General features: G+C 42.7%; 1 protein-coding gene across 4 annotated transcripts in view; it reads left to right on the forward strand.

Moving 5' to 3' along the window:
- Window positions 1-12,103, forward strand: part of LOC148395973 (NT-3 growth factor receptor-like) — a 154,957-nt gene that overhangs the window by 97,633 nt on the left and 45,221 nt on the right. The gene's annotated exons all lie outside the window — the stretch shown is intronic.

The raw sequence follows: 12,103 nt of genomic DNA on the forward strand, positions 1-12,103 counted from the left end.
TCATTTTTCTTAGAAGACCCATCAACAAAAACCACATGACCATCTGGCAGAGGCGTATCTCCCAAATCAGGCCGAGCCCTTGCAATCTGTTGAGCAGCATCGACACAATCATGGAATTCACCGTCGTCAGGAAGGGGAATGAGAGTGGCAGGATTGAGTGTCGTGCATCTTTCAACGGTCAGATGCGGCTGAGACAGCAACGTAGCCATGCAAGAAAGATGACGTGCAGGCGACAGAAAGGTCATATTAGTCTGTAGCAGAAGAGCCGAGACAGCATGAGGAACTTTCAGTGTCAAAGGATGAAACAACACAACACCAGCACTGCTCTCCACAGCCATGGAGGCCGCCACCACGGCCCTCACGCATGGTGGGAGAGCACATGCAACACTGTCCAGTTTAGAGGAATAAAAAGCAATAGGTCGCAACTTTGAGCCATGTGATTGGAGCAAAACAGAGGTCATGTCATGACCTTTGCAGTCAACAGTTTGGACAAGTGCCTTATCATAGTTGCGTAAGGCCAGAGTGGAGCTGGAGACCAAAGTCTGTTTGATCAAAACAAAAGCATCCTCAGCTTCAGGAGTCCATTTTAAGTGAGTGGACATTGAGATGTCTTCCATATACATCAATTAGGACAGAGGAGCAACAATTTGGGCATAATCAAGTATCCAGCTCCTACAATACCCTGTGAGACCCAAAAAAGACATCATTTGTTTCTTTGTGAGTGGTTTAGGAGCTTGCAAAATAGAGGTTTTCCTGATCTCAACTATAGTTCGACCTTGGGAACTTAGATTGTGGCCTAAATATTTGATTTCAGTGGACCACAGTTGAAGCTTGTTCTTGCTGACCTTGTGGCCTTCACTTGCCAAGTGATGCAACACTGCAAGCGTGTCTTTCTGGCAAGAGGCAAAATCAGGAGATGCTATTAAAATGTCATCAACATAGAGCAGGATTTGACTCCCCATTGGCGGGACAAATTTAGCCATGCTGGCTACCATCACCTGCGAGTAAATTGTTGGGCTTTCACAATACCCTTGTGGTAACCTTGTAAAGGTGTACCTCGAGCCAGCATATGTAAATGCAAACCAAAACTGACTCTCTTCTGCAATAGGGACAGAGAAAAAAGCATTGCTAATGTCAATCACTGAAAAGATTTTCGCATCAGGTGTCAATGAATTCAACAAGGTATGAGGGTCAGGGACACAAGGTGCTCTCTGGATAACAGCATTGTTTACAGCCTGCAAGTCTTGCACCATTCTCCACCCCACAGAAGGGGGTGCCTTCTTTACAGGGAAAATTGGAGTATTGCAAGGAGAATCCGGGAAAGGAACAATGACACCTGCTTTTAACAAATCAGAAATAACAGGTGCGATACCCTGTAAGGCATCAGGTTTTAAAGGATACTGCCTCACACAAGGGCGGTATTCAGTTCTAGGTCTTATGACAAGAGGAAGCGCACCTTTCACTAAACCAACGTCAGAAGGACCCGCAGACCAAAGATGACTTGGGACCTCAGCGAGTATGTGCTCGTCAACACAAAATCTCAAAATGAGGGTGTTTGCTCAACACAAGGATCAGCGTGGATTCCACTAATAAATGACAGGTCTCGAGTCATATTTTGTTTAAAGAGCTTGGTGGAAGGACTATAAAAGGAGTCAGGATTAACCTGAGTCCAGTCAGAAGCTGCCAAGGTATCACCAGCCATAAATCCCAAACTTGCAGTGTGAGGCCTGTAGAGAGAGATGTGGAGCAGAGTGGGAGACACGTGCAACTTCTGAACAGCAGGGGGAGCCGTTTGTATGACTACACAAGCACGACTTTCACCATCATGTAAAAGGAAAGACGTCGTCAAAGAGGCAGGTGTAGCAGCCTCAAGCATGTTCACGTAGTCGTGATCAGGACCAGGTGTGTCTTTATGCCACATGATTATGCGTAGTTTATTGGCTTCCATTGCCTGTTCAGGGCAGTGCAAAAGGGTGGCCACACGGGCCAAAAGAGGGGAACCAAATTCCACCACTTCTGCGTCAGCCAAATCCAATGAATAAACATAGTAGCAGTGAAATTGACCAAAAACCTGCACCTGGTGTCGCCTTTTGACAACAATTTGATCGTTAAGAGACACAAGGGAAAGCCCAAGGGCAGTGAGAGCATCTCTACCTAGCAAATTAATACGGCAACTGGGCATCAGCAATATGGGAATGCAACAACTTCCCCCTTCTGGGTCCCGTATCCAAACTGGTCAAGACTGGGGAACTGGGGTTGCCAGCCCATTTGCTGCTCTCACCCAAAAAGATTTACCATTTTCTCGTACGTCTGCAGGTATGTCACGACATGTGGTCACACACGCCCCTGAGTCACACAAAAAAGTTATTGGGGTCCCGTTTACCATTAGGGTTATCACGGGCTTCTCAATATTGTTCATCAACAAATCTTGAATGTTCACATCTACATCAACAGGGGGAGCTGTAGGCAAGGCAGTTGTTTCAACTGTATTTTGACCGTCGGCTAGTCATAAGGGGGATTTACTCTCGCCCCCATGATTACCCGGGCAGTTTCTTGCTATATGGCCTTTTTTCCCACATGACCAGCAAATAGCAGGTTCAGCATTGTACCGTTTTGACTGACCTGAGGCAGGCTGGCCATTTGTTTCATAATTGCGATAACCACGACTGTACCCCTCGCTACCTTTGCCACGGAATTTGTTACGACCACGCCCCCCTAGGCGTGGTTCGAAGGTCCTATTTTGATATAACACTTCAGACTGCTCTCCTTTAACTAAAAAAATGGTGCCTGTTTTCCCTTTCTCTTTTGCTCTTTTTGAATTGACAACTTTTTCGGCGTGTATAGCATGATCAATGAACTGTGGCAAGGTAGATGTCGGGAAAGTGATCATATGTTTTGTGAACCAGTTTTGGATTGCTGGTCGCGAATTTGCATGTAGAGCATTTTTGAGTTGTTGCTCATAGACATCAGTTCCATGCTCCAAGCCACTATTGGCTTTGAACACTCTTTCTAGTCTGTGTCTAAAGTCTTCAAACAACTCATCTTCTTTTTGTTTGGTTCGGCCAATGTCTGTGTAATTTGCTCTACGTTAGAATTTTATTTTTATCCTGCCCAATAGTTGGTCAATTTCTGTTTGTATCGGCCCCCCGTGACATTCCAATGGACGCCCCTGAAAATCAAAAGGATTCCAGGTGCCTTTAACGTTTGCCCAATGTTTGGTTAAGGTTGCCATGAAAACCTGTTGTACTTCATCGCCTCTCAAATTATAGGAAGAAATTAGTTGCCTAATGTCGATATAGTATTGATCAACATCTTCAGAGGGCAACGCTATACCCTCAATTGCTGATTTTATATCAGCTTGGGTCCATGTTCTGTATACTAAAATTGTGGGTCCTCCATCATCATGAGGATTGGCCACTTGAATCATCAGGTATGTGTCAGCCGAGGGACCCAACTTCGCACGGCTTCGCGTCAACATACCACGAGCAGAATCACTATATTCAGGAGAATGGTTTGTGCTTGGTAATTTGGGGTACAGAGACTTTATAATTTGATCATTTTTCTCATCGTCATTCATCACATTGTCAGCTTCGGTTCTCAAGCGAGCCCTCGCTGACACTGTCTCATCATCTTCCTGTCTGTGCAACAGCAAGGTCTTTTTTATCTTTTCTTCGTCTTCCTTATCTTTTACTTTTCCTCTCATCTGCCCACATTTTCTCTTCTCAGCTTCCAATTCCCATTTTACTATTAGGTGATATCCGTCTTTATTCTTCTTTGCGCCACATTTAGCATCAATTTATTGCTTTAGGTTATTCAACGAATTTGATTTCAGCTGACCATCAAATTTGTAATCGGTTATCCATTTATCAAGATATTTTATATTTTCAGGGTCGACCCCTTCCATCAATTTCCAATCTTTGCATTTTAATTCATGTCGGGGTAGCGGCTTTTGTTTGCTATTTGATTTTCCCATGGTTTATTTTTCTAAATTTCAGAGTTGGCAATTCGTATCGCACCTACAGTGTCCTAAAGCCAACTTTATTCACAGGACAGTGGTTAAATGTTCGATGTGTGGTGAGTCTCCTTTCACCTTCCCGGAGGAAGCGGAGAGTCCTTGCATCTGCGTCCACACAAAGCCACTGTTTACAATCCTGTGTGTTTATATAGAGGAGAGCTCCAATGAGATCACTCTCAGTCAAACCATACACACACACACACACACAATGCGCACTTTTATCGTCTCACAGGCAAGCAGGGGAGTCCGCCTTCCCGTGGATTTTAACAAACACTTCAAGTTAGGAGGCCCCACGATATCCCAGCGGAATTTAACTGCTCTGAACACCTATACTTCTATTAGGAAACAGAGGAGTCCGCCCTCCCATGGAATTTAACTGAATAAGTCAGGGGACTCCATCATCCCAGCGGAATTTAACTGTTTCTAATTGCACTTGATAGGGTCTAGAATTGTCAAGGTTTTAAGTGACCTCTTGTCACTGCATATTCATTAATCAATATTCATACTCACAGTCTGCCAGTTCTTTTCCTCGGGTGATCTCGTCAACCACTCCGGCGTCCAGCCGACTTGATCGAGACAGCCCCGTGAAAAGGGTTTCTTTATATGCCTTGGCCAAGGACTTGTCCTGTGTCGAAGAAGTCAGCCGAACGCCTTCCGGTCTGAAGAGATCCCGGACGAGCCCCCAATTTCTGTCAGGTATTTTCTCTGACTGAATATCTGTATAAAAGAAAAGGATCAGCAGACAAAACAAGTGAGGCAGAATATTGAGTTTTTCTCGCGAGGATTGCATCCAGATTTACAGCAATCTGACTACACTAAAAATCAGTTTGCACTCTTCGCTCTTTTTGTTTGGAATGTCCTACCCACAATGTGAGACTATCCCCTAATAGGTGGGGAGAAGGCGTGGGCTTGGTCTCATTAGAGAAGAAACGAGATTTTATGTGAACCAAGAAGTCGCAGACAAGATGTCATGAGAAACAAAAAGAGTGCAAGGACAAAATGCTATGTGAAACAAGAAGTCACAGACAAGACGCCATGAGAAAAGAATGCAAGGACAAAATGCCATGTGCAGACATCAACAAAATAGATTGAGCTACTAGCTATCAACCCCCTTGAAGACACTGCCAGGACAATCGATGGCACCTCCGACATCCATTTTTTCATTGATTTTCATATTATGTATTACTTGTGCACTCTCTGCATCCATTACAACCTGGTGATCCTGAAAGGGGGATCCTTCCATCTGTGGTCCCTTCTCAAGGTTTCTCATTTTCCCCTGGCAGGGGTTTTTGAGTTTTTCCTTGCCCTTTTGGGAGCTTAAGATCAGGGGATGCTTTGAGAATAATTGTCAATTTTGGCTATGTGAAGCCCTTTGAGACTGTTTGTGATTGAGGGCTATACAAATAAACTTGACTTGACTTGACTTGACTTGACTTGAATCTGTGAAGCGCAAACAGTGCGCAGCAGCGCAACTTTTCTGACACAAGCACGCATGAGAATATGCTCCACGCTATGAATTACGTTAATACACCACCAACGCTCTGTACAAAACATTGTCATTATTGGTTAGGGTTTTCTTTTGAAGTTGGCCCTTGCAGCGTGTTTGGGGGGCTTGCTTTGGAAGTTACCTCGATGTCTAGTATACGCAATTGGGTGGCTGCTGTTAGAGTTTTTCTCACTCAAACAATATTTTGCAAGAACCACACGGGAGACAAGGCAGTTCTTTTAGACACCTGCAGGTGGAGAGTTCACTCGCTCCAGAATGAAGTCTGAACCCTCGTTCCTGCGATGGGATATTTATTAAGAGAAACAGAGTGGGGGTTTGGGTAAACTGGCTAAAGCCCTTGTCCTCTAGTCTAAACATGTCAGGGGATGTTTTACGACCTTGTGATAAGGAGGACAAGGTAAGGTATTTATTACCTGTTGCATTCCAACATAATCCTATGATAAAGATAACCTGGAAAACCCTAACATCTCCCTCCTGATTTATCATATGATTATGCTACCCCAAACAACAAAGACAAGTAAAAACAACATATATACGTATAATGAAGAAAGTAGAATGGTAAAAATAAAAAACAACAAACAATGATAGCAACACTTTCCAGTGAAGATGAGGCATTACCTCAACACCCCAGATCAAACTTATTGTGTAAGCGAAAAACCTGCTGGCCAGATGTTATTAGCAGGAAAATTCTTACACGGCCCCGTTGCCACAGGCGACCAGAATGCTATCAATAATAAAAAAATAAAAAGAAAAACACAGAAACAGTACATCATTGTATCCATCACTTGCGAAGCATATTTGATGGTCAAATCAACAAGTTTCCGTAACACATGCTCAACAGAACAGCATCTACGCAATCCACGTCTCATTATCATTATCACATCTGTCACGTCTAAGAAGTTGTATATGTGCTCGTGTTTTCGTCAGCTGATGATGTTGTAGTCTGTAGGTGTGTTCCATCACACACACTGGCGCACACGCTCGTGTCCAGTGGGCAGGCAGCATCGGACAACTCTTGTGACCACAAAACCATGATCCGTACTGAACAGGCACGTGCACTCATAGGATGCAGGTGAGGCAGTGCCTCTGAACTTCTGGATGAAGTAGGTCCCGTCCGATGGTGCAGCCATGTCGGTAGTAGAGCCCTTACACCTTGAAAACGGCTCTCTCATCCTGGCACACAGCGGTGATGTCCAACACTCCCATCCAGTTTCCTCCTGGAGAGCAGTCGTCGTTTATGCATTTGTGGGTGCTGCAACCTTGGATGCAACATGTGTAGTCAGCAAGACTTGGAATGGTCCCTCCTGTCGTGGCTGGCCCAGTTCCTTCTTTTGATGACCTCGATGTAGACCCAGTCTCCTGGATTGATGGGGTTGTCGACCTGTGAGGAGGAAAGATCAGGCGGCAGTAAATTTGTCTTTGACACAGTTTGAGCGTCCTGATCATATAATCTGCCAAGGACTGCTCTTCATCTGTTGCTTGCAACTCTCGTAGTCAATTGTCGTGCCCATTTAACTGGCAAATAGGAGTGTTTGCGGGAAGAGTTTGAACACCTCCTAATGATTTCCTTTAACCAAAAACTATTTATGACAGGGGCGTTCCCATTTATTGCCTCTTGGTTTGAAAGAGATTGTCTCACCCATGCCTTCTTTCTCCTCACACGCTCGCACCCACACAGAGTGTGAACACACACACACACACATCTGCACGCACACATACACAAAACGGCATACAAAGTTCAGACGAACGACAACAAGACTGTCACAATTTTACAGAGATTACTCACAAACAGAACACAGACAAAGGGATTCTAATCCATCTCTCATGTAGCTTCTTTTGATAGAATCTCCTATCGGTAACTGTATAGCAGACGTTTTAGCATATAATCCCATACTCTGCTCTCTCGCTTCTACTTTTTCCTGTCGGTGCAGTCGTATGTGGCCCCTATTGCAGTCATTGTCTTGTTAACTGTCGCCGTGTGACTCCTATGCATGATTGTGTGAATGTCAAAAATTGAACGTACCTAACTTTCTGACCATCCAACCTCCACTGTGGTACAAAAAACCTTACTATTGTATTGAGTAGGTACATTGAGCAACCTAGCTCCCTCCTGACTGCCAAATGTCCTGTTCTAAAATTTATATAACTCGACCTCTACGTTTTAAGCTTGATGAGCCAAAATATCAGATCTTGCTCTTGTTTCCTACCGTTTTAGCCTATTTGTTTTATCCAAATCCGTTCAATCTCTGATTATAATGCTTTTCTCTGTAGCCCTACGTATTTGTCAAATTTTTATTTATTTATTTATCAAATCTCCTCAGTTCTGTCAAACTCAGTGCACAATGAATCTCCCTTCCACTTTGAACCAAGCTTCACCAAATTTGGTAACGCCGTACCAAGGAGTGCGATTTGGTTGTCGGACACTCCAAGTCCATATCTTTTTGCTGCACTTCACCCTCTCAAGTTCGTGTTCTTTTGTCGTTGCTTCAGAGCGACCCCATCCATCACTCTTGAATGAGTCCATTGTTCAAATGAGTCAATTTTCATCATTGTGAGTTCCTCCGCTTTTCACTGTCTTTTCCGTCCCCGAGGATGTTGTCTGTCCTCCGGAGTGTACTTGCCCCTCTCCAAGCACAACAGTAGTCTTTTCTTGTCCTTCGCCAAAGGTCAAAGGTGCTTCAGAGCCAGGCACCATTTTGTAGTTGTTCACGGCTGCAGGTGAAGTCTCGGATTGGGTTTCAGGGACCCTGACACTGAAAATGACAGGCTGGGACATCAAACTTGTAAGACTATCTCCAAATGTAGCTGCTTCCATCAATTTGCTGGTAACGTTTGTTTACCAAACTTCAAATTCTTCTAATAACAGCGGTCTCGTTTTTATATCGTAAATCCTGCAACTCATCCTATTTTTGAGCTACATTTTATCTATTGTTCCAATTTAATCGGACAGTATGTTGTCTTCAGTATCATTATTGAAAATCAACTCATCGAGGTCTGCTTTCCACATCAAGCCCTGATCTGTATGTCTTGACCTCTCACATGTTATTGTCATGCTTGCTCAAAAATGTGACTTCGAGTATGGTGCTGTGAATTCTCAATCTCCCCAATGAAATTGGATCCCACCTCGTAGTTCTTATCGTTCTCATGTTCCTGTTAGCCTGCAATTTTCCAAATCAAAAATGTTTTCTTTTAACTGTCTTTCTTTTGAACCTCTAAATCTCTCGTGTTGCTAACCTATCTACACCAGAACAAAAAAAATTTACCACAGTATAACACCAAATGTATTCGAAAATTCATTGTCATAAAGTGTTGTATTCTTACTATCTTCCACTATCTGTCCTACTCACTCCCTCCTTTTGAGGCTTGGCAACGCCCATGCCTCACACCTTGACAAACTTTATGGGAGAATGCGGTCTTAACGACATACGATTCCATCATCATTTAATTTGACTGTCTTTCCAAAACGCTTCTCAATTTCTCAGTTCACACATCTTCTACATGTGATACTGGTTCTCCAGTTTTTTCTCTAGTTAATTATCAATCCAAAAGCTACGTGTTTCTTTCTAACATTCAACCTGCTCAAAATCACTCTTTCATCACAGTCGCTCTACTAATTTTCTATAGTAGTCACCAACGACTTCAACCATTCAACCTTTCATTCAGGCAATCATTCATCAATGCTCATCATATGCATCTCACACAGTCTCCAAAAAGGAGTCATACTATCACATTGGTCCCAATTCATCCAAGCTCACCACACAACATTCATATATCATTTTCAACTCAGGTTTCCTGGTAGAACAATCCACCAGTCCAAAAAAAACTTAACTAAAACAAACAACTGGCAAATTAATCTGAATTTTTTCTTTGTTTTTAAATTTGAAGAACTCAATCTCTCAGATTTAGCTTGCATTTAGAATTTTCTATAATCTTATAACACAACCAATCAATTATTCCTATTAAATGTAGCATTGCAAAATCTTAAATTCACAATTTAGCTTCTTCCAATTCCTGAAAGCATGTTCTGTCGTTTTTTTTTTTTTTTTTTTTTTTTTCCATCGAATTTCTCATGTGGGCTTGACGCTTAACATGCACTAGTGTGGATTAGTTTCTGCTCGCAAACAGATTTCTCTCTTTTCCTCTCATTTTTATCTGTCAAAATTGTTTCTGTTCTGCGGTGTAAATTGAATAGACAACAGTCTAGCAAATTTCTTTATATTAAAAGTAGCCAATCTTCATCAATTTGGGACTTTAACTTTAACTTTAACACATACGCACACACATGCACAGCTCTCGCGTGCAGAAGGTAGGTCTCAGCAACAATGATTCGTCACAGGCTGGCCATTTCCTGTGGTCGATCATGAGCTGGTCCCTCCCATGCACACGAGGACAGCACATTCTAATTTTATTTATTTATCTTCTAGAAGCAAGTTGCATTTCTTTACCACTTGATTTGCATATTTTAACTTTAGTGTAACACAAATTGAGCTCTAGTCATTTGTAATTTGGGCATACAAACAGCATTGTCATACTTCTTGGATGGACAAGACTTCTAATAATCTAAAAAAAATTCTAATAATCTGACAATGACATGTTTTGCTGTCATATGGGCATCTATCCTTTCTTTCTCTGTATGAGCATAAGCGGTCAAAGAGGAGGAAGCTTGTCATGCTAAAAATTTGACTTTTCCTCTGCCCCTTCCTGCACCCTTTGATTGATATTGCTTTGCAGAACGACACTCTCGTGCAAAGTGTCCTCGTCTCCCACAGTTCCAACAGTTGTCTGAATCTGATGGGGGTTTTGATTTGAATGGTGGCTTGCGACGTTGTTGGTATCTAACTCTTCCTCTGCCCCTTTGGGAACTTTGGTAGAAGATTGTTGTATCTTCATTTAGATCATTATCATCATCTAGATGAAATACATCAAAACCTCTGCCTTTCTCAATCCCTTTGTGAGCGTCTTTGGGCCACTGCATGTTTTTTTGTAAACCAAGCAGTGTCCGCTTCCACCAAGTGTTTTCTCACCCAACTGCCCAAGTCAGGGGGGAAACCAGTGAGGAGCGGAATTTTAAGATGTTGTTGATAAGCACTCTCATCTGCATCATTGAATGGGATGCCACTATGTACCCAGAATTCTTTTTCAAATCTCAATTGAATGGCGGCTTCATCACTTTTCAACTTTCTATCTTTTGTCTTTTGGATTTGTTCTCTTCTTTCTTGTGAAGCTTTCAACCACATTTTAGCACAATCCAATTCTCTCTCTTTTCTTTTCTTTTTCAGCCCATTTTTCTTTTTATTCACACTCTCTTCTAAAACATCAACTACTATCTTCCACACTTCAACTCTCAACTTCCCTTCTACTCCATACTTTTTCTTCCACTTCGGCATATATTACATACAATTAAGAAATCTACTCGCCATGTACTTCTCATCTCCGTCAAGAGGTAGAGATTTACCGTTTTTATTTCCCATCTTAATTCTAGTAGTTTTAGGTTATATAATTTCTTTTTCTCAAAAATATTATTATTATTATTACTTATTTATTTCTTTTATGTCTTTGAGGATCCTCAATGCAGGTTTAAATTGACCTTTCAACAAATTACTAGCCTGTATTATTGCCGTGGATCAATGCTAGAACTGCTATTTAGTCAATTTATCCTACCAGTCACACACTCAATCACACAAGTTATCCCTGCCTACGCGAAGTCCTCCTTTTAAAAAAAAGGAGCTGCTTCATCCAGTGAGGGGACTCTACAACACCCCCCACCTTCCCTGGGAACTAAAGACAACAGTCCTTGTCCCCAGCCCTGCCAACGCGAGGTTGTACTCTTTAGAACAGTGGTCGTCAAATAATGATCCATGGAGGTACTGAGATTTTAAAACAGTTTGAGAACCACTGCTCCAAAAGAGACACCTCATCCAGAGGGGGACTCTACAACACCCCCTCCTTCCACAAAATTTACTTTTTCCTGTGCACTTCTACCTTTTTACGCGTTTCACAAACAACAACACAATCACACAACTTCAGGCCTTTAACTTACTTGTTCCCTTGGTTCATTGCACTGCCGGGTCCCGTCAATCCACCTCTGTCAGACGAAGGCAGACCTAAGATGCTGGCCCAGCGAAGAATTCTCTTCCCAGGACTTTCTTCTCCAGGTCCTCCTAATGGACACTGGCTTGTCGACAATGCAGCACGTCCTCCTTCGTCAGCCAGATAGCGGGTATGAGGGATCCCGGGTTTCGGCACCAAAATGTTAGAGTTTTTCTCACTCAAACAATATTTTGCAAGAACCACACGGGAGACAAGGAAGTTCTTTTAGACACCTGCAGGTGGAGAGTTCACTCGCTCCAGAATGAAGTCTGAACCCTCGTTCCTGCGATGGGATATTTATTAAGAGAAACAGAGTGGGGGTTTGGGTAAACTGGCTAAAGCCCTTGTCCTCTAGTCTAAACATGTCAGGGGATGTTTTACGACCTTGTGATAAGGAGGACAAGGTAAGGTATTTATTACCTGTTGCATTCCAACATAATCCTATGATAAAGATAACCTGGAAAACCCTAACAGCTGCCTTCACCTCCATA

This window comes from Syngnathus floridae, chromosome 6 (genome assembly GCF_059516105.1).
Source record: "Syngnathus floridae isolate MCC-2025c chromosome 6, RoL_Sflo_1.0, whole genome shotgun sequence".
NCBI classification, from domain to species: Eukaryota; Metazoa; Chordata; class Actinopteri; order Syngnathiformes; family Syngnathidae; genus Syngnathus; species Syngnathus floridae.